The 18,930-nt window shown below is 56.4% G+C and overlaps 1 protein-coding gene across 8 annotated transcripts in view; it reads left to right on the top strand.

Moving 5' to 3' along the window:
- STK32C (serine/threonine kinase 32C) overlaps positions 1-18,930 on the top strand; it is a 127,437-nt gene that overhangs the window by 61,979 nt on the left and 46,528 nt on the right. Inside the window, exons 1-2 of one of the 8 annotated variants that reach the window (XM_063607612.1) lie at positions 6,274-6,340; positions 6,459-6,563. The exons of the other annotated variants lie outside the window; for them this stretch is intronic. The gene's annotated coding sequence lies outside the window, so the exon portion shown is untranslated. Of the gene's footprint in view, positions 1-6,273; positions 6,341-6,458; positions 6,564-18,930 lie in introns of those variants that run through there. 8 annotated transcript variants of the gene reach the window in all.

Genomic DNA, 18,930 nt, shown 5'->3' with positions numbered 1-18,930 from the left:
GTTAGGACACTCCTCACCCCCTGTATTTCTGATAATGGAGCCCTAGTCATTTGCGTCTTTGAGTCACTTTGGGGGTGCCACCCTCCCTGCACCCCATCTGACTGTGGTTCAGAACCCCCTTGGTCTCACCCCTGGCTCCTCCCTCAGGACAGATCACCCCCTCTGATTGGTGGGAGGTGAGGCCCCACCCCATTGCCCTACCCTTATTGGCTGTTGCTCTGGAGGGGGGCTGCATCCTTCTGGTCCTGCTTCTGCCCTGGGCCACTGGTGGGTCCTCACCAGGTGTGTTGATGGACGCCTCCAGGATGGGAAGAAGCCCTGGGCCGCTCTGCAGCCTCACCCTGGCCAGGATGGAGCTCTGAGTCCAGGGTGATGTGCAGGGCTTGCTGTGGTTCTCTTTGGGCTGCCTGTGGGTTCTCTGCTGGTTACAGATGCAGAAGGAGGGAGGGGTGTCTGGTTGGTACCCCCAGGCCATTCTGCAAGGCAGCACTAGCAAATACGGCTGTGGGTTCATATCCGGCAGGCCGGGGAGCAGGCATGGGACTCCAAGGGAAGAGGCCATGCTGGGTCCTGGGGTTGCCGTAACTCACGGCCATACCCTGCGATTCCCACAGTGCACATTCACTCTCAGCTCCAGAGGCTGGCAGGGCCACCTGCCCTCCAGAGATGCCGTGGAGGGTTTGCTCTCGCCAATTCCAGCTTCCAGAGGGCGCTCCCCTGCAGCCATGGCTCATGACCCCTGCATCTGCAAGGCCAGTGGCGTGGGCCCGTGCTTCACTTGTGGTGTCACCTTCCCTGGTAGCAGTGTCTCCCTGCAAGGACGGCTGTGAGCAGTTAGGGTCCACCTGGATAATTCAGGAGTTCCACCCTCTCAAGATTGTTCACTCAGTCACATCTGCCAAATCCTTTTTGCCACATAAGGTGAATCACAGGTCCGGGGCCTGGGGCCTAGACATCCCTGGGGCCATTGTTCAGCCGCCCACAGGCTGTGTGGGGTGGGGTGGGCTCTCTCGGCCTCCTCCTCACGTGGGTGCTGCCCTTGATCCCCTGCTGCCCTCAGTCCCCTGCCACAGGTTGAGGGGACGCTGTCCCAAGGCCCACAGCAGTACCAGGCATCAGCTTGTAAACTCTGCAGGGTTCTCAAGAGACCATGAAAGCAGTCAGGGGAGGGCTCAGGTCGTCAGGCGTGGAGGACAGGGGGCCTGGCTCAGGCATCCGGGGCCCACATGGCTGGGAGGTCACCATTGGGTGGGTGTCAGCTATTATGGCCGTGGCAGGCTAGGGACTCTCACTGAACGCCTCCTCCCAACACCAACCTCTCGGGCTTGGGAGGACTGCCCCCACTGTACCGCTGGAGTCAGCGCTCCCACAGGCATTGGGGGGAGGCCAGGGCTGAAGGGGACCCCAGGGCCCACCTCCACCTTTTGCAAGGCGAGGCAAGGGTCTGGAATGCTCCCAGGTGGATGTGGTTGGGGGACAGCCTGGGGTCTGGCTCATAAGCTCAGGTTTGGGAAATAAGACCATCCACTAGCTGTTAGCCCCGAGCAGCCTTCCTGCCCTTGGGGAAAATCAATCCATCAGCAGCCAGCCCAGAGGCGCTGGCTCTTAGCAGAGCAGTGATGGTGATAAATGGCTGTGAGGCTGCAGCTTGCTGCCACACACTTTCCCCAGGTCCTCCTGCAGCAGCCAGCAGGGCTGGGAGGCAGCCCTGAGCTCAGGGGAAGATCCGGTGCGGCCAGTGGAATCCAGGCTGCATCTCAGTCCTGCAGCTCAGCAGCAGATTTTCCAGGCTCCGGGCACCATGTGTCGGTCAGATGAGGCCAGGCACGTAATCAACTCACTTGAAGAGACCCTGTGCGTACCACCGTGTGCACACACATGCACGGAGACACACACAGACACATGCACAGAGCTGCACCCACAGGCACATGCATGCACACACACACACACACGATGTGACACATGCACACACGATGCAACATGTGAACCAACAGACACGTGCATGTACACACGCAGGCACACACACACACGATGTGATGCACGCAGGCACAGCTGCACCTGCATACACATGCATGCACACACCGACACACACGATGTGGGACATGCGTGCACACAGACAGGCATAGAGCTGAACCTGCATACACAGGCATGCACACACACCGACACACACACACACGATGTGAGACATGCATGCACACAGGCATAGAGCTGAACCTGCATACACATGCATGCACACACACTGACGCACACACACGATGTGGGACATGGATGCACACAGACAGGCATAGAGCTGAACCTGCATACACAGGCATGCACACACACTGACACACACACACACACACGATGTGAGACATGCATGCACACAGATAGGCATAGAGCTGAACCTGCATACACATGCATGCATACACACCGACACACACACACACAATGTGGGACATGCATGCACACAGGCATAGAGCTGAACCTGCATACACATGCATGTACACACGCAGGCACACACACACACACAATGTGACGCATGCACACAGGCACAGCTGCACCTGCATACACAGGCATGCACACACACCGACACAGACACACGATGTGGGACATGCATGCACACAGGCATAGAGCTGCACCTGCATACACATGCATGCACACGCACTGACACACACACACACGATGTGGGACATGCATGCACACAGGCATAGAGCTGAACCTGCATACACATGCATGCACACACACCGACACACACACACACACGATGTGGGACATGCATGCACACAGGCATAGAGCTGAACCTGCATACACATGCATGCACACACACCAACACACACACACACACACGATGTGGGACATGCATGCACACAGACAGGCATAGAGCTGAACCTGCATACACATGCATGCACACTCACTGACACACACACACACGATGTGGGACATGCATGCACACAGGCATAGAGCTGAACTTGCATACACATGCATGCACACACACCAACACACACACACGATGTGAGACATGCATGCACACAGGCATAGAGCTGAACCTGCATACACATGCATGCACACACACCAACACACACACACGATGTGAGACATGCATGCACACAGGCATAGAGCTGAACCTGCATACACATGCATGCACACACACCGACACACACACACGATGTGAGACATGCATGCACACAGGCATAGAGCTGAACCTGCATACACATGCATGCACACACACCAACACACACACACACACGATGTGGGACATGCATGCACACAGACAGGCATAGAGCTGAACCTGCATACACATGCATGCACACACACTGACACACACACACACAATGTGACGCATGCACGCAGGCACAGCTGCACCTGCATACACATGCATGCACACACACCGACACACACACACATGATGTGGGACATGCGTGCACACAGGCATAGAGCTGAACATGCATACACATGCATGCACACACACTGACACACACACACGATGTGGGACATGCATGCACACAGACAGGCATAGAGCTGAACCTGCATGCACATGCATGCACACACACCGACACACACACACACACGATGTGGGACATGCATGCACACAGACAGGCATAGAGCTGAACCTGCATACACATGCATGCACACACACTGACACACACACACAATGTGACGCATGCACGCAGGCACAGCTGCACCTGCATACACATGCATGCACACACACCGACACACACACACATGATGTGGGACATGCGTGCACACAGGCATAGAGCTGAACATGCATACACATGCATGCACACACACCGACACACACACGATGTGGGACTTGCATGCACACAGGCATAGAGCTGAACATGCATGCACACACACTGACACACACACACACGATGTGGGACATGCATGCACACAGGCATAGAGCTGAACCCGCATACACATGCATGCACACGCACTGACACACATGCACAGAACTGTAGCCCCAGAAACATACATGCACATGCATACAGACACACATGCACATTCACATGTGCAGAGCTACACCCACAGGCACACGCACACATAGGTGTGATCTGAGGTGTATTCCAGGCCTCCAGAATACAAGTGAATGCTGCGCTGTGCAGACTTCTCGCATTTTGGCCAGGTTTCAAGGGACCCCAGAAGGAGACCTGCACCCCACACTGGGCTTGCTGCTTCTGAAGGGGCTGCTACTGCAGCTGGCTCACTGCCCGGACTGAGCCCAGGGCCCACGTGTCACAGGCCAGAGAAACCATGCGGGGAGCAGGGCCGGGGAAGCCTGAGGACAGGCTGGAAGGGGCTGCTCCGGCTTCTGGCCCAGCTTTGGGTCTCCCCACTGCAGCGGGGTGGGCGGGGGCTGCCCACTCAGTGACGGCCGAGCTCCCAGCACTCACAGTGGTTGTTGGGGTTGGAGCTGCAGTTCCTCTGCGGCCTCGTCCTCGCAGCCCTCCCCACCCCTAGTGTCCATTGTCACTCCATGCCTCAAGGCTGGCTGAGAAGTCCTGTTGTTCTGACCTCGAGCTGCCCCCAAGTCCTGCTTGTGTGATGCTCTCCTTGGAGTCCCCCCGCCCCACCGGTGGAGCCCCCTCCAGTGCCCTCCTCCCCAAGAGCGTTTGTGATCCACTCCTTCCACCCCATGGAGCTAGCCTCCCTTGCCCAGCACCTCCCCCACCCACGCCTGCGTTCCTTCCTCCCCTCCAGCCCTGGCTCATTCCTCCCCCAGGGCTCGGGGTTGTCCTGGAGACAGATTGAGGGCTCCTTGGCGTGGGCAGGCCATGTAACCTCAGTGAGCCTCAGTTTCCTGCTGCCAGAGGTAAACATCCATTTCCTGAAATTCAGATAAGATGCCTAAAACGCTTCCACTACAGAATGTCCCTGATCTAGATGATCTATCTATTTGTATTGAGGTATAATTACAGTCAAGGGCACAGATGTGAGTATGCAGATTGATGTTTTGACAGATGGGCACACCTGTGTAACCAAGACCCCCCATGGAGACAGAGGACGTTGCCCTCCTTCTGGAAAGTTCTCTGGGCTCTTTTCCAAGCATCCCCTTTCTACCCCCAGAGACAAACCTGTGTTTCTCACCGTGGATCCGTCCAGCCTGTTCTTGAACTCACACAAACAGAATCGCACGACGCGCTCTTGTAAACCTGGCTTCTTTCCCTCAATGTAACACCTTTGAGATTCATCCACGTGGCTATGGATCAGGAGTTTGTTCCTTTAAAAAAAAGTCCCCTAGTGGTATTCCATCGTATGGATATAACATAATTTCTGTATTCATTATCCTCTTGATGGACGTTTGGGTTATTTCCAGTATTTGACTGTTGTAAGGCAGCAAAGCACATTCCTGGGTAGACGTCTGTTTCATTCCTTTTGTGTAAATAGCTAGGAATGGAATTGCTGGGTGGCACAGCAAGTGTATGTTTAACTAAGATGCTGCCTGAGTTTCCCAAGCGGCCGTGCACGGCACCCCCTCACCCCTAGCGTGTGGGTCAAGGTGCCCTGTGTCCTTGCCAGGCCTCGCTGCTGTCGCTCTCCCTGGCTGTTCCGGGGGGATGGAGGGGGCCCGCATTGGGTTTCCCTTGTGTTTCCATGGCGACTAAGGACAGCCTCTCTCCTGTGCTCATTGGCCTTCGGGAGCTTCTCGTCTGTGAAGCATCTGCCCGGGCCTCTTGCCCATCTTTAATGCGCTGCTTGCCATTTATGACTGCCTTGTGTGTGCCCTGGCTGCCTGCGGCTGAATCCTGACCCAGAGCCTTCAGCAGGAAGGAAAGACATTGTCCCGAGCTGTGAAAGCGAGAGGCCTCCCAGGGCTGTGCGGGGCCGATGGGCCTGCCCTCCGTCTCTCTGCACCGTGTCCTCTCCTCACACCCAGGCAGGGCCCCAGAGTGTAGTGAGGACCCCACAGGCTCCTCCAGGCTGTGTGTTGCCCCTGCAGCCCTAGTGGTCGCTTCTCCCCTAGTTCCAGAAGCCCAGGACTGGCTCTTCCTGGACACCCTCGCTGTGATGGGCCAGGCCTGGGCTGAGTGTGGCAGGGAGGAGCAGGGGCTGTCATCGAAGGAGAAGAGCCAGTGCCCAGCAGAGTGTCCCCCGGGTGGCTGCAGAGCCCACCTCACCGCCCTTGCAGCTCCCCCAGAGGCCACCTCGCCGCCCTTGCGGCACCCCCAGAGCCACCTCGCCGCCCTGGCAGCTCCCCCAGAGCCACCTCGCCGCCCTGGCAGCTCCCCCAGAGCCCACCTCACCGCCCTTGTGGCCATGTCTGCTGCTCACACCTTCTACTGTTCTGATGTTGCAGCAGGTCAGGAAGATGTGTGGCTGTCCTGAATCCTCTGACATCAGGCGGAGTATAAATAAAATACAGGTATGATGGATGAGGCTTGAACTTTTGTGAATTTAACATAGTTTAACGTCTTTCCTAAAGTGAAAGTCAGAATGAAGCGCCCTATTTATTCACATGATTTTTTACATCTTCCATCAAGGAAAACTGCCATGAGCGACTGTCCCGCCCCCACCTCCCACCGAGGAAACTCGTCTTGAAAAAGAAGACTGTGCTGTCTGCTGGGTCCCACCTCGCTGGCTTTGGGGTGACAGTAAGGCCCTGTGGGGGTGTGTCCCATGGGAGCCCCACTAGGTGCTGGTTCGGGGAGTCCTCCTCCCTCCCTGCATCCATGCCCCCCATCAGCTCAAACCCCTCAGGATGGCATCTTGCCCCTTAGCTCCCTGGTGGGAGAGGGTACAGGAGGGGTCCTGGCCCGGGTCCCTCCTCTCCCTGAGGCCGTTCTTCCACCAACCCCTCGGTCCAGCAGGATGTGCCAGCAGTGCTGGGGTGCAGCACAAAGCTCTGTCCCTTTCTTCCTCAAGGTCCCCAGCTCCCTGTGCGTCCCGCCCACCTAACGCCTACTCCCAGCTCCAGGGGTCCCTGCGGCTCAGTTCTGCCCTGACCACCTTCCCCACCATGTGATGCCATCCACATGGGGCCACCTGATGACCAGCCGTCCCTCCAGGGGGCTGCAGCCTACAGCCGACTGATCGTGGGCCACTTAAATAATTATCTTGTTAATTGAAGTGAAATTCATAGCACACAAAATTAACCACTTTAGAGTGAAGAGTTCCGTGGTGTTTAGTGCATTGACAATGTTGAGAACATACTCTTCACACCACCTCTATCTAACTGCAGGCGTCTCACCAGCCCTAAGGGAGACTCCATGCCCGCTGATTACACCATCCGTCGCCACCGCCTGCCCCAGCTCCTGGCAGCCACCACACTGCCTTCTGTCCCTGGGTCGTGGCACTGGGTATTTCACAGGGACGGAGTCACACGATGCATGAACTCTTGTCTCTGGCTGCCTTCACCTGGCGCTGTGTTTCCGTCAGGGTCCTTCCAGCTTGAACCATGTGTCGCTGTGCCATGCTTTTTCTTTTTTTATAATCTCAACTTTTTTTTTTTTTTTTTTTTTTGAGATGGAGTCTCATTCTGTCATCCAGGCTGGAGTGCAGTGGCACAATCTCAGCTCACGGCAGCCTCTGCCTCCCAGGTTCAAGCAGTTCTTATGCCTCAGCCTCCCGAGTAGCTGGGATTACAGGCGTCCACCACCATGCCCAGCTATCTTTTTGTGTGTGTGTGTTTTTTGTAGAGTTGGGGTTTCACCATGTTGGCTAGGTGGGTCTCGAACTCCTGACCTCAGGAGATCCACCTGCCTCGGCCTCCCAAAATGCTGGGATTACATAATCTCAATTTTTATTTTAGATTCGAGGGTGCAGGTTCATTGCCTGGGTATATTGCGTGATGCTGAGGTTTGGGGTTCAATTGATCCTGTCACCCAGGCACTGAGCATAGTACCCAGTGGCTGGTTTTTCAACCCTCGACTCCTCCTGCTCTCCCCTGCCTCGCAGTCCCGGTGTCCATTGTTCCTGTCTTTATGTCCACGTGTGCCCAGTGGTTAGCTCCCACCTACACATGAGGACATGTGGTATTGAGTTTTCTGTTCCTGCATTAATTCGTTTAGGATTATGGCCTCCAGCTGCATCCATGTTGCCACAGAGGCCATAATCTTGCTCTTTTTTACGATTGTGTGATATGCCATGCTGTATAGGTACTGCGTTTTCTTTATCCAGTCCACCGTGGATGGGCACCTGGGTTGATTCACGTCATTGCTGTTGTGATTAGCACCACAATGAACACACGAATGCGCGTGTCTTTTTGGTAGAACGATTTGTTTTCTTTTGGATACGTACCCATAATGGGATTGCTGCGTCAAATGGTAGTTCTGTATTTTTTGAGAAATCTTCAAACTGCTTTCCACAGTGGCTGAACTAATTTAGATTCCCACTAATAGTGTATAAGCGTTCGTTCTCTTTTCTCTGCAGTCTTGCCAGCATCTGTTGTTTTATGACTTTTTAATAACAGTCGTCCTGACTGGTGTGAGATGGTGTCTCATTGTGGCTTTGACTTGCATTTCTCTGATGATTAGTGATGTGGGGCATGTTTTTCATATGCTTGTTGGCCATTTGGATCTGCTGTTGAAAAGTGTCTGTTCATGTATTTTACCTGTTTTTTTTTTTTTTTTTTTTTTGAGATGGAGTCTCACTCTGTCACCAGGCCGGAGTGCAGTGGTGTGATCTCCTGACCTCGTGATCCACACACCTCAGCCTCCCAAAGTGCTGGGATTACAGGCGTGAGCCACCGTGCCCAGCTGTATCTTACCCGTTTTTTAATGGGTTTATTTGTTTGTTGCTTGTTCAGTTGTTTAAGTTCCTTATAGATTCTGGGTATTAGAACTTTGTCAGATGCGTAGTTTGTGAATATTTTCTCCCTGTTTGTAGGTTTTCTGTTTCTTCTGTTGATGGTTTCTCTTGCCGTGCAGAAGCTCTTTAGCTTAATTAGGTTCCACTTGTCACATTTCGTTTTTATGGAAATTGCTTTTGAGGACTTAGTCATAAATTCTTTCCAAGGCTGATGTCAAGAAGGGTGTTTTCTGCTTTTCTCCTAGAACTTTTATAGTTTGAGGTCTTACATTTCAGTCTTTGTCTTGAGTTAATTTTTGTATATGGTGAAAAGCAGAAGTCCAGCTTCATTCTTCCTCATGTGGCTCGCCGGCTCTCCCAGCACCATTTATTGAATGGGGAGTCCTTTCCCCATTGTTTGATTTTGTCAGCTTTGTCGAAGATCAGATGGTTGTAGGTGTGCAGCCTTAATTTGGGGTTTTCTATTCTGCTCCATTGGTCTATGTGTCTGTTTTTGTACCAGTGCCATGCTGTTTTGGTTACTTTGGCCCTGTAGTAGAGTTTGAAGTCCAGTAATGTGATGCCCCCAGCTTTGTTCTTTTTTCTTAGGATCACTTTGGCTATTTGAGCTCATTTTTTGTTGCATGTGAATTTTAGCGTAGTTTTTCCTGTTTCTGTGAAAAATGACTTTGTAGTTTGATAGGAAGAGCATTGAATCAGTAGATTACTTTGGGCAGCATGGCCATTTTAACAATATTGATTCTGCCAATCTGTTAGCATGGGATGCATTTCCACTTGTTTGTGTCATCTCTGACTTCTTTTTTATTTTATTTTTTTGAGACAGACTGTCTCTCCGTTGCCCAGGCCGGAGTGCAGTGGTGCAATCTTGGCTCACTGCAACCTCTGCCTGCCGGGCTCAAGCAATTCTTGTGCCTCAGCCTCCTGACTAGCTGGGATTACAGGTGTGCACCACCATGCCTGACTAATTTTCTGTATTTTAATAGAGACAGGGTTTTACCGTGTTGTCCAGGCTGGACAAACTCCTGACCTCAGGTGATCCACCTGCCTTGGCCTCCCAAAGTGCTGGGATTACAGGTGTGAGCCACCGTGCCCGGCCCCTGATTTCTATCCGCAGTATTTTGTAGTTCCCCTTGTAGAGCTCTTTCATCTCCTTGGTTAGGTGTATTCCTGGGTATTGTATTTTATTTTTTGGCTGTTGTAAATGGGATTGTATTCTTGATTTGGTTCTCAGCTTGAATGTTATTGGTATATAAAAATGCTGCGGATTGTTGTATGTTGGTTCTGTATCCTGAAACTTTACTGAGGTCGTTTGTCAGTTCCAGGCGCCTTGTAGGGGAGTCTTCGGGGTTTGCTAGGCATAGAATCCTGTCGTCTGAGAGGAGAGGTGATTTGGGCTCCTCTTTTCCTTTGGCCCTGTAGTAGAGTTTGAAGTCCAGTAATGTGATGCCCCCAGCTTTGTTCTTTTTTCTTAGGATTGCTTTGGCTATTTGAGCTCATTTTTGGTTGCATGTGAATTTTAGCATAGTTTTTCCTGTTTCTGTGAAAAATGACTTTGTAGTTTGGATTCCTTGGTTTCTTTCTCCTGCCCGACTGTGCTGGCCGGGCCTCTGCCCTGTGCCTCTGAGTGGCCGATGCACATTCCCCAGGGTGGCTGTGCCACATCAGGTTTACCTGCTCGTGCACCGATGGTGCTGGGGTTGCCTGCACCTTGTGGCTGCCTCGTGGGTCGTGTTCCATGTGGCCCACCTCTCATGAGGAGCCCCCACTGCGGTCCTAAGATCGCTCCGCTGGCTGTCTGCCCATGGTCGGGGTCTGTGTCCCTGTGAGCCTGGCCCTGCGTGGGGGCCACACGTATTTCCTCGAGGGAGGCAGACTTGTTAGTGACTTTTCCACGTGTGTTTGATTTCTTGTCCACTCCTGTGGACACTGTCGCCATGGAGTTGGGACACTGCCATAAGCCCCCACTTTGTGCTCTCCCTGACAGCTGGGATTTTGTGGCTGTAGTTCCTTTCAGGGTGTTGAAAACTTTGATGACATGTAGATCCCTGCCTGAGCGACACTTGCTCCATCCTACTTGTGTTTGCACTTTATGAAGAGGCTGCCATGCTTGCGGGTCTCCTGGGACTTGCTTGCAGGAGTTCAGAGCATGCCTGCAGCGTCTGGTGGCTCCTGTTGTCTGTGTCCACATAAGGATCCCGAGCTGGCTCAGCGTGCGGGGGCCGGGGCTGCTTTCTCCCCGTGACTCTGCCCACTGGTAATTGAGGGTGTGGCCCTGGGTCGGGGGCTGTCTGTCCTTCCACTGGAAGACCTGGTGTGGACGCACAGGGTTAAGGAGCCTGGGAAGCTGCCTCTGAAGACCCGTTCCTTCCTATCCTGTCTGTGTGTCCTCCTGACTGGAGCCTGCCATGCAGAGATGTCCACGTTCCAACCCCACCCATCTGGAAGCCAGACTAGGGGTGTGTGACTCTGCGGATTGTTGTTATGTTGGTTCTGTATCCTGAAACTTTACTGAGGTCATTTGTCAGTTCCAGGCGCCTCATTCCTTCCTGGGGAGATTCTCCAGCCACCTGGCAACTCCACAGCCTCCCCATGAGAAGCTGTGATCATCTCCAAGGCCTAAGCTCGTAGTCCCCGAGTCCTCCCCATGGGAAGCAGTGATCGTCTTCAAGGCCTAAGCTCGTAGTCCCCGAGTCCTCCCCATGGGAAGCAGTGATCGTTTCCAAGGCCTAAGCTCATAGTCCCCGAGTCCTCCCCATGGGAAGCAGTGATCATCTCCAAGGCCTAAGCTCGTAGTCCCCAAGTCCTCCCCATGGGAAGCAGTGATCGTTTCCAAGGCCTAAGCTCGTAGTCCCCGAGTCCTCCCCATGGGAAGCAGTGATCATCTCCAAGGCCTAAGCTCGTAGTCCCCGAGTCCTCCCCATGGGAAGCAGTGATCGTTTCCAAGGCCTAAGCTCGTAGTCCCCGAGTCCTCCCCATGGGAAGCTGTGATCGTCTTCAAGGCCTAAGCTCGTAGTCCCCAAGTCCTCCTCATGGGAAGCAGTGATCATCTCCAAGGCCTAAGCTCGTAGTCCCCGAGTCCTCCCCATGGGAAGCAGTGATCGTCTCCAAGGCCTAAGCTCATAGTCCCCGAGTCCTCCCCATGGGAAGCAGTGATCGTCTCCAAGGCCTAAGCTTGTAGTCCCTGAGGCCTGTGGGAGGTGGGGACGCCAGTCGGACAGCTTCCCCCAGCCCCTGGGGCTGTACTGAGCGGAGGTAGAGCTCTGTGGGCCAGGGGCCTGCTGGGGGCCCGCATGAGCGTCCTGACGGGGTTCTGGGAGGGAGGCTCTGGCAGCGCTGACCTCGCGGCCTGTCCCCTGTGCTCCTTCTGGGCCTTGGCATGTCCAGGGGCCCCCAGGTGCCACTGTGGTGTTGGGCGCGGGCTTTAACTGGGCCCTGTCTCGCCCCCTCCCTGCCCCTCCAGGTGGTGATGGGCACGTGGTGAAGCAATGCCCACCCGGCCACTGGTGGCATCCATGAGCACTGCATGGGGCACAGACTCGATCACGGGGCCCTGGGTGCAGAGTAGTGGGGTGTGCCTCATGGGTATCTGCTGGCCCCTGCTTGCAGGTGGGTCGAGGAAGCAGAGCAGTCCCCTTGAATGACACGGTCCGAAGGTGAGGGTCTGGGAAGCAGCCCCCTGCAACACCCAGGACCCGACAACAGTGCCCAGCATCCGAAGACGGGGGCCTGTGTGTCCGGTGGGAGGGTGTGGGAGGGCGCTGGGGCTTGGGGTGGAGCCCATTCCCTGGCACACAGGAGCTGGTGGAGGCAGAGGGGCCGCGGGGGTGGATTTCGCGCTGGCTCTGGCTTGGCCTCCTGCCTCTTCCATGCAGTTGGCTCTCAGTGGTGCCATGTCCTTGTCTCCAAGCCGGACACCTGCGAGGACCCCGGGCCGGACTCTAGGGGTGGGCTTTGGTACATTCCCCAGTGGCTGAGCAGGGCCAGGGGCCAGGCGGAGGCTGAGGCCATTGCTGTCCCTGACAACGTGGCTGGGAGGACGTGTCAATGTCTCCTCAACCTGAACAGTTATTTCTGGGGACAGCTTTGATTCCAGGGTCCCTGAGCCAGGTGACCCTCTCTCAACATCATCAGGGTTTAGCTTGGATTTTTTTTTTTTCCTGAACCAGACTTTACACAGCGTGCATTTGTGGCATGTGTGCACAGGGCCTCCGTGATGCGTGCGCTCTGCCCTTGGTCTGGAGCCCATGTAGAACACTCACCCATAACAGGAAACCATGGCAACCCCTGCCCCGCGAAGCCCGATGGGCTTATTCAGGCCAGTTGAAAACACACAGCTCCTTCATTCAGGCAACTGGCCCTGTGAGGGCACATCCCAGAAAGTCTGTAGCGAGTGTCACAGGGAAACTGCAGGGGCCGCTCCGGAATGCCGGCCGTGGTTTCCTGAGATGGTGGTTATTAGTCCGTTTTCGCATTGCTAGAACTACCTGAGACTGGGTAATAATTTATAAAGAAAAGAGGTTTAATGGACTCACTTCTGCAGGCTGTACAGGAAGCCTGGCTGGGAGGCCTCAGGAAACTTACAGTCATGGTGGAAGGCCAAGGGGAGGCCAGCACGTTCTCATGGCTGGAGCAGGTAGAAGAGAGTGGAGGGGAAGTGACATGCACTTTCAAACGCCCAGATCTCATGAGAACTCACTATCACGAGAACAGCAAGGGGGAACTCCGCCCCATGATCCAGTCACCTCCCACCAGGACCCTCCTCCAACACTGACCTCGTGAGAACTCACTATCACGAGAACAGCAAGGGGGATCTCCGCCCCGTTGACCCAGTCACCTCCCACCAGGACCCTCCTCCAACACTGGGGATGACAATTCAGCATGAGATTTGGGTGGGGACATAGAGCCAAACCATATCAGGGAGTTACATCTTACATGAGATTTGGGTGGGAACACAGAGCCAAACCATGTCAGGGAGTTACATCTTACCCTGGATGGAAGGAGGGTCCTGCAGGGCCCATTTTCCCACCTGCCCCAGGGCTTGGAGGCTGGGATGGGGAAGGTGCACATGAGGGTGAGAATGGTTGGCTATGGCCCTGTTCATGCCCCCAGCTGTGCCCCAGTGCCCAGTGCAGCAGCCTCCCAAGCCACAGCCCTGTCCATGCCCCCAGCTGTGCCCCCAGTACCCGGTGCAGCAGCCTCCCAAGCTATAGCCCTGTTCATGTGTTGTCGAGTGAATGCTTTTAGTTGGAGATGATATTTTCCTACCATTTGCCATTAGCATTTCTAGGATAAAATTCCTTCCTGATGAACTGGTCATCCTTAACCCCCGTCTGCCCACGGGCGGAGACCTTCATGTTGTGGAAGAGGCCATGCCCTGGAGGCCCTCGCAGCCCCTCCTTGGCACTGTGGTGTTTGGGGATCCTTATCCGGCCCTGAGGTGTGCGACCGTGTGGCCTGGGCCCGCTCAGGAGGGGCAGTGGGAATACATGTGAGTCCAGAAGCAGCTCCTTTCCAGGGCCTGCTGGCCCTCACAGCGTCAGCGTGGACAGCAGTCGGTACCCAGGGCGTTAGGTGCCCAGAGGACTGGCTGTGAGCCCACCGCCCTGTTCCTGTTCGGTGGGCTGGGAGGAATTCCAGAGGAAGGCCTGCGCGCTGGCCCAGCCACCCAGGAGAGCGCGTTGGACCTGTCCTCCCAGGAGAACGCGCTGGCCTAGGCACCCAGGAGAGCGCACTGGACCCGTCCTGAGGATGACACGGGCTCCACCTGTCCTTTGCAAAGAGCCCTGGAAGGGCCCCGTGGGGGGTGATGGGGGGCGGCCAGGGCCACGCTTTCCATTTTAGGAAAAGGAGGCTGTGAGGAACTCTTTGAGTGCTGTTGACGGTTTGGGGAAAGGTGCTTTCCACTCTACCAAGTGCTAATGTGTGTGAAAATCAGACTGGAGCTCATGCCACCTTGGAGCAAAGCTCCCGCTGTGCCCGGCAGACACCTGCCCAGCCTTGGCAGCTGGGCCCTCTCGCCTGTCCAGTGCAGATCCAGGAGAGGCAGCTGCCCCCCTCTCTAGGTCAGGTCAGGGCCGATGTCCTGGGGCTGGGACACTTGCTGTTGCTCCCGGGGAGGTCCTGGGGGGCCACTCAGCCGGCATTCATCAGCACGTGTGTGTGATGGGGTGACAAGGACAGGGACAGTGAGGGCACTTGGGACATGGAGCCCTTCGTCCTGACCGATTTCCCGGGGCAGGTGGAGTCCGTGCACTGAGGGGAGCCTTGCTGGCCTTTGCAGCCCATGTCAAGGCCTGTGGCTTTCAGGGGCCTGCTGGGCCGCGGCCTCCTTTGGGCCTCAGGCAGGCTGCACAGTGGAGGCTCGAGAGCCCTGAGTCCCACCTGCAGGTGTAGAGAAGCCCCCAGCCCAGGGCAGCTGATGGGTCCCCTGGGGGTTGTTTGGTTCTGGGGCCCCCTCCTAGTGTCTGCAGAGGGGCCTGGTAGAGGGTGGGGGTTGGGAGGATTGTGGGGGTGTCAGGCCTGGGATTGCCATCATTGGCTCACAGTGGGCGCCCCTGGGGACAGAGGCAGAGAGAGGGCAGGGCAGGGGGCCGGCAGCAGGGGGTGGGCACCAGATGGGGTAGACAGGGGTGATGTAGCTTTCTGTGCCAGAACAGGCAGCATCCTGCCACCCACTCCTTCGCAGCTCCGCCCCGCCCATCTCTTTGGCTGGGGGGTGTGGTGCTCCCTCCCTGCTCTGAGTCACTCCTCCTCCAGCTCTGCCCCACTCCCTGGGAGCTCTCAGGCACCCTGAATGACCACAGCCCGCTGGCCTAGGGGCCTGTGGCTGCCAGGAGCCACCTCTTCCTAGGAGCCCCTCCGTCTCCCTCTGTGGGAGACAGTGGCACGGGTGTGGGAGGGCTGTGCAGGACCCCAGGGGCTGCAGATGGGAGGATGGAAGGACAGATACGTGGACAGGGCTTTTTCCAGCCTTGGCCCATCCACACACCTACCCATCTCGTGCTGGCCTCTGAACACACTGACCTCTGGGGTCTTTCAGGGGATGTCCTGTATCCACAGGCCTCACCCCCCTTGAGGACCCAGCCTCATGGGCAGCCCCCAGCTGGCCCCACAGTGAGCCCTGAGTGTGGCCCTTGGTGCAGCCATACCCCAGGACACAGGGCCCTGCCCATCCATCTGCTCCTGGCCAGGGCTCCTTCCTGGGCTGTTCTGCTTTGATCCCCAGCCCTGGGATCCCACTGGGCTCGCTCCCCCTCATCCAGTGCTGCTGCTGCTGTGGCCAGCGTCCCCCCCACTGGCTAGGCACACCTGCCTCAGGGTTCAGGACTCAGGAGGAGCCCCAAGCCCCACCCCGAGTCAGGGCTGTCTCCATTGCAGCTCCGGGGTCCCCGAGCATCTGTGCCTCTGGACGGGCAGCCCCAGGAGCAGGCTTCTCAGCTGCTGCAGGGCCAGGCGGCCTTGGAGTCCTCCAGGTCTGCCCCTGTGGGTGGTCCTGGGGTGCTGGGCCCTGCGCAGTGAGAGGCAGGGGTGGGTGGGGCTGGGCCTTGGACAGTAGGACCCCTCTAGGCAGCCTGGGGGGAGGTGCCGCTGCCCACCTCTCCAGCGGTTGGGGGAGCTGGAGGAGCTCAGGTCCCTGCTGCCACAGGCGACTCCTGCGGTCTCAGGCACTGCGGTCTCAGGCCTGAGCCTCTGCCACCCGGAGATACTGTATTGATCAGGCGGTTGCCCTAATCACTCATTTATGGCAGATCCCCGTGTTGTCTGAGGATGTCGATATTAAACACCGGAACATGATTCCAGACAATTTCAGACCAGACAGGACCAGGATCCACAGTGCTGGCCCGGGAAGCTGCCACTGAGCCTGTTTTATGGGTGGAAGCTTTCACTGCAATTAAGGTGGGGGAGGGAGATGGCAAGAATGCTGCCGCCAACAAGGTCCTGCTGGAGGTGTAGGCACCAGGACCCCGGGCTCTGGGTGTGTACCTGGGCAGGAGAAGCCACGATTGTTTTGGAGCCCAGGGGCCCCACAGGACTCAGCTCTGGGCTGCTGCCACATCCTGGCTGTGTCTGTTTCACAGAAAAGACAGGGTGAGGGCATCGCTGCCAAGATGGAGCCTGGGACACAGGGTATGTTCCCAGAGTAAGACCCCAGTTGGCTCCCCGAGGCTGGAAGGGTGGTGGTGCCAGCTGAGGACAGAGCCCTGTCCCGGAGCTGCCCAGGGATGCCGGGAAGCCGCCAAGCCACCCGGGCAAGTCCAAGCTGGACACCAGGGCTCCAGGGTGTGCAGAGGCTGCAGGCTGCTGGTCACGAGGGTCTGTCCCTAGGTGAGGGGACGGTGGAGAAGGAGAAGGTGGCCAGCTGGGCCCTCGGAGATGCGTGGGCAGCGCACGTAATGCTGGGCCATGGTGCTGGCACCCAGGCATGACCTCGAGGCTCCAGGCCCCCTCTGGACTGAGGAGTCCAGGGTCAGAGGCCAGCACCCACACCCTCATCCCCTCTCCTGATCTCTGACCTTCCTGCCCTGGGGTTTCAACACATCCTCAGTGGTGCAGGAAACCGCGTGGGGCTCAGCAAGGGCTGAGGGACCTGCTTCCTGCAGGGCCCCCTGCTCCTCTCCTGGGTGCTGCTGTGGCTGGACGCTTCTGCTCTATGTTCTCCGCTGTAACTCGGGAGCCTCCTCACCCCTGCCCAGCGGCTCTCATGCCCGTCTCTAGCCCCCACCTGTCTTGTCCCCATCTGCGTCAACCCTGCCCGTCAGCGTGGTGGGTCTTTGTTCCCGCAGGCCATGGCAAGAGGGTGAGGGGTCTGTGAGGTGATGTCTGGTGACTCCTGTGGTTCCTGTTGACCTAGCGGGCCAGGGCACCTGAGGAGTGGGAGTGGGGGGCACCCATTGCCAGGAGGAGCTATCGGGCCAGTTCCAACTCTTCCACCTGGCCCGGTGTTTCCTAAGTCAGGAGCCCCGTGTGGGCCAGACATCCCCAGAGGCTGCACAAGCTCTGCGGGGCCTGCGTCTCAGAGTCCTGGGGGATGATTTTCCTCATCATAAGCACTTCCCAGGTCATAGGAGACGAGACGGCATTTTAATCAACTTCTGCATGTGTTTCAACCACGTGTGACATTTGATCTTTGTGACAGCTCTCACAGTAGTGCCCACTTCTGCTGTGCAATCCTCCCATGGGTGAACGGGCTGGTTCTGCCTGAGGACACTTGGAGGTGGGGGCCTCTTCCGGATGAGCGGGTGGGGTGGGCTGTGAAGGGAAGCGTTCCAGGCCTGGGACACGCCTGCAGCTGTGGGCAGCTCATCCACCACGTGGCAGCTCTGAAACTGTCCAGCACCCACTTCCCAGGCCTCCAAAGACATCAAGAGGGGACCTGGGGTGTCAGGAGCAGAGCTGATTCTCCAGCTCTTGAGACAGCCTTCACGTGGGGTGCACGCATTGTGCTGGGGTGACATAGTGCTGACTCCCGGCACCCTGCGGCAGGCTTATTTTACTCTCCTGGGCTCCCAGGTCTGGGGGCAGCCTTCGTGGAGGGTGCACGCATTGTGCCGGGGTGACATAGTGCTGATTCCCAGCACCCTGCGGCAGGCTTATTTTACTCTCCTCTCTTCTTTTGCTGTCCTCATTGGGAGCATTTTCTTACCAGTTTTGATACAAGCCCTGGCTTATGAAAAGGCTATTTTTGTTTGTTTGTTTTTTTTCCCCTGATGGAGTTTCGCCCTTTTTGCCCAGGCTGGAGTGCAGAGGTGCGATCTCAGCTCACTGCAACCTCTGCCTCCTGGGTTCATGCCATTCTCCTGCCTCAGCCTCCTGAGTAGCTGGGATTACAGGCGCCCGCCACTATGCCTGGCTAATTTTTTGTATTTTTAGTAGAGACAGGGTTTCACCATGTTGGCAAGGATGGTCTCGATCTCCTGACCTCGTGATCCACCTGCCTCGGCCTCCCTAAGTGCTGGGATTACAGGCATGAGCCACCGCGCCCTGCCTGAAAAGACTAGGTTTTAACCTGAAACCCCACTGAGGCTTCGGGCTTTCCTAACATGGTTTGTTATTGGAAGTGCTCTTTCTATGCCCACGTGGGCCAGCCACTCAGCCGAGTGCTAGACGCAGAGGCGGGTCCCTGCAGGGCGGGAGGAAGGTTCTAGCCAGGCACACGGGAGGGCAGATCATTTTTTATTCTTGGGGAAAAGTGTTGAAATGTTACCT

Source organism: Pan paniscus, chromosome 8 (genome assembly GCF_029289425.2).
Source record: "Pan paniscus chromosome 8, NHGRI_mPanPan1-v2.0_pri, whole genome shotgun sequence".
Classification (NCBI taxonomy): domain Eukaryota; kingdom Metazoa; phylum Chordata; class Mammalia; order Primates; family Hominidae; genus Pan; species Pan paniscus.
Note: the sequence above shows the minus strand (reverse complement) of the source record. Positions and strands in the feature narration are given on the sequence as shown.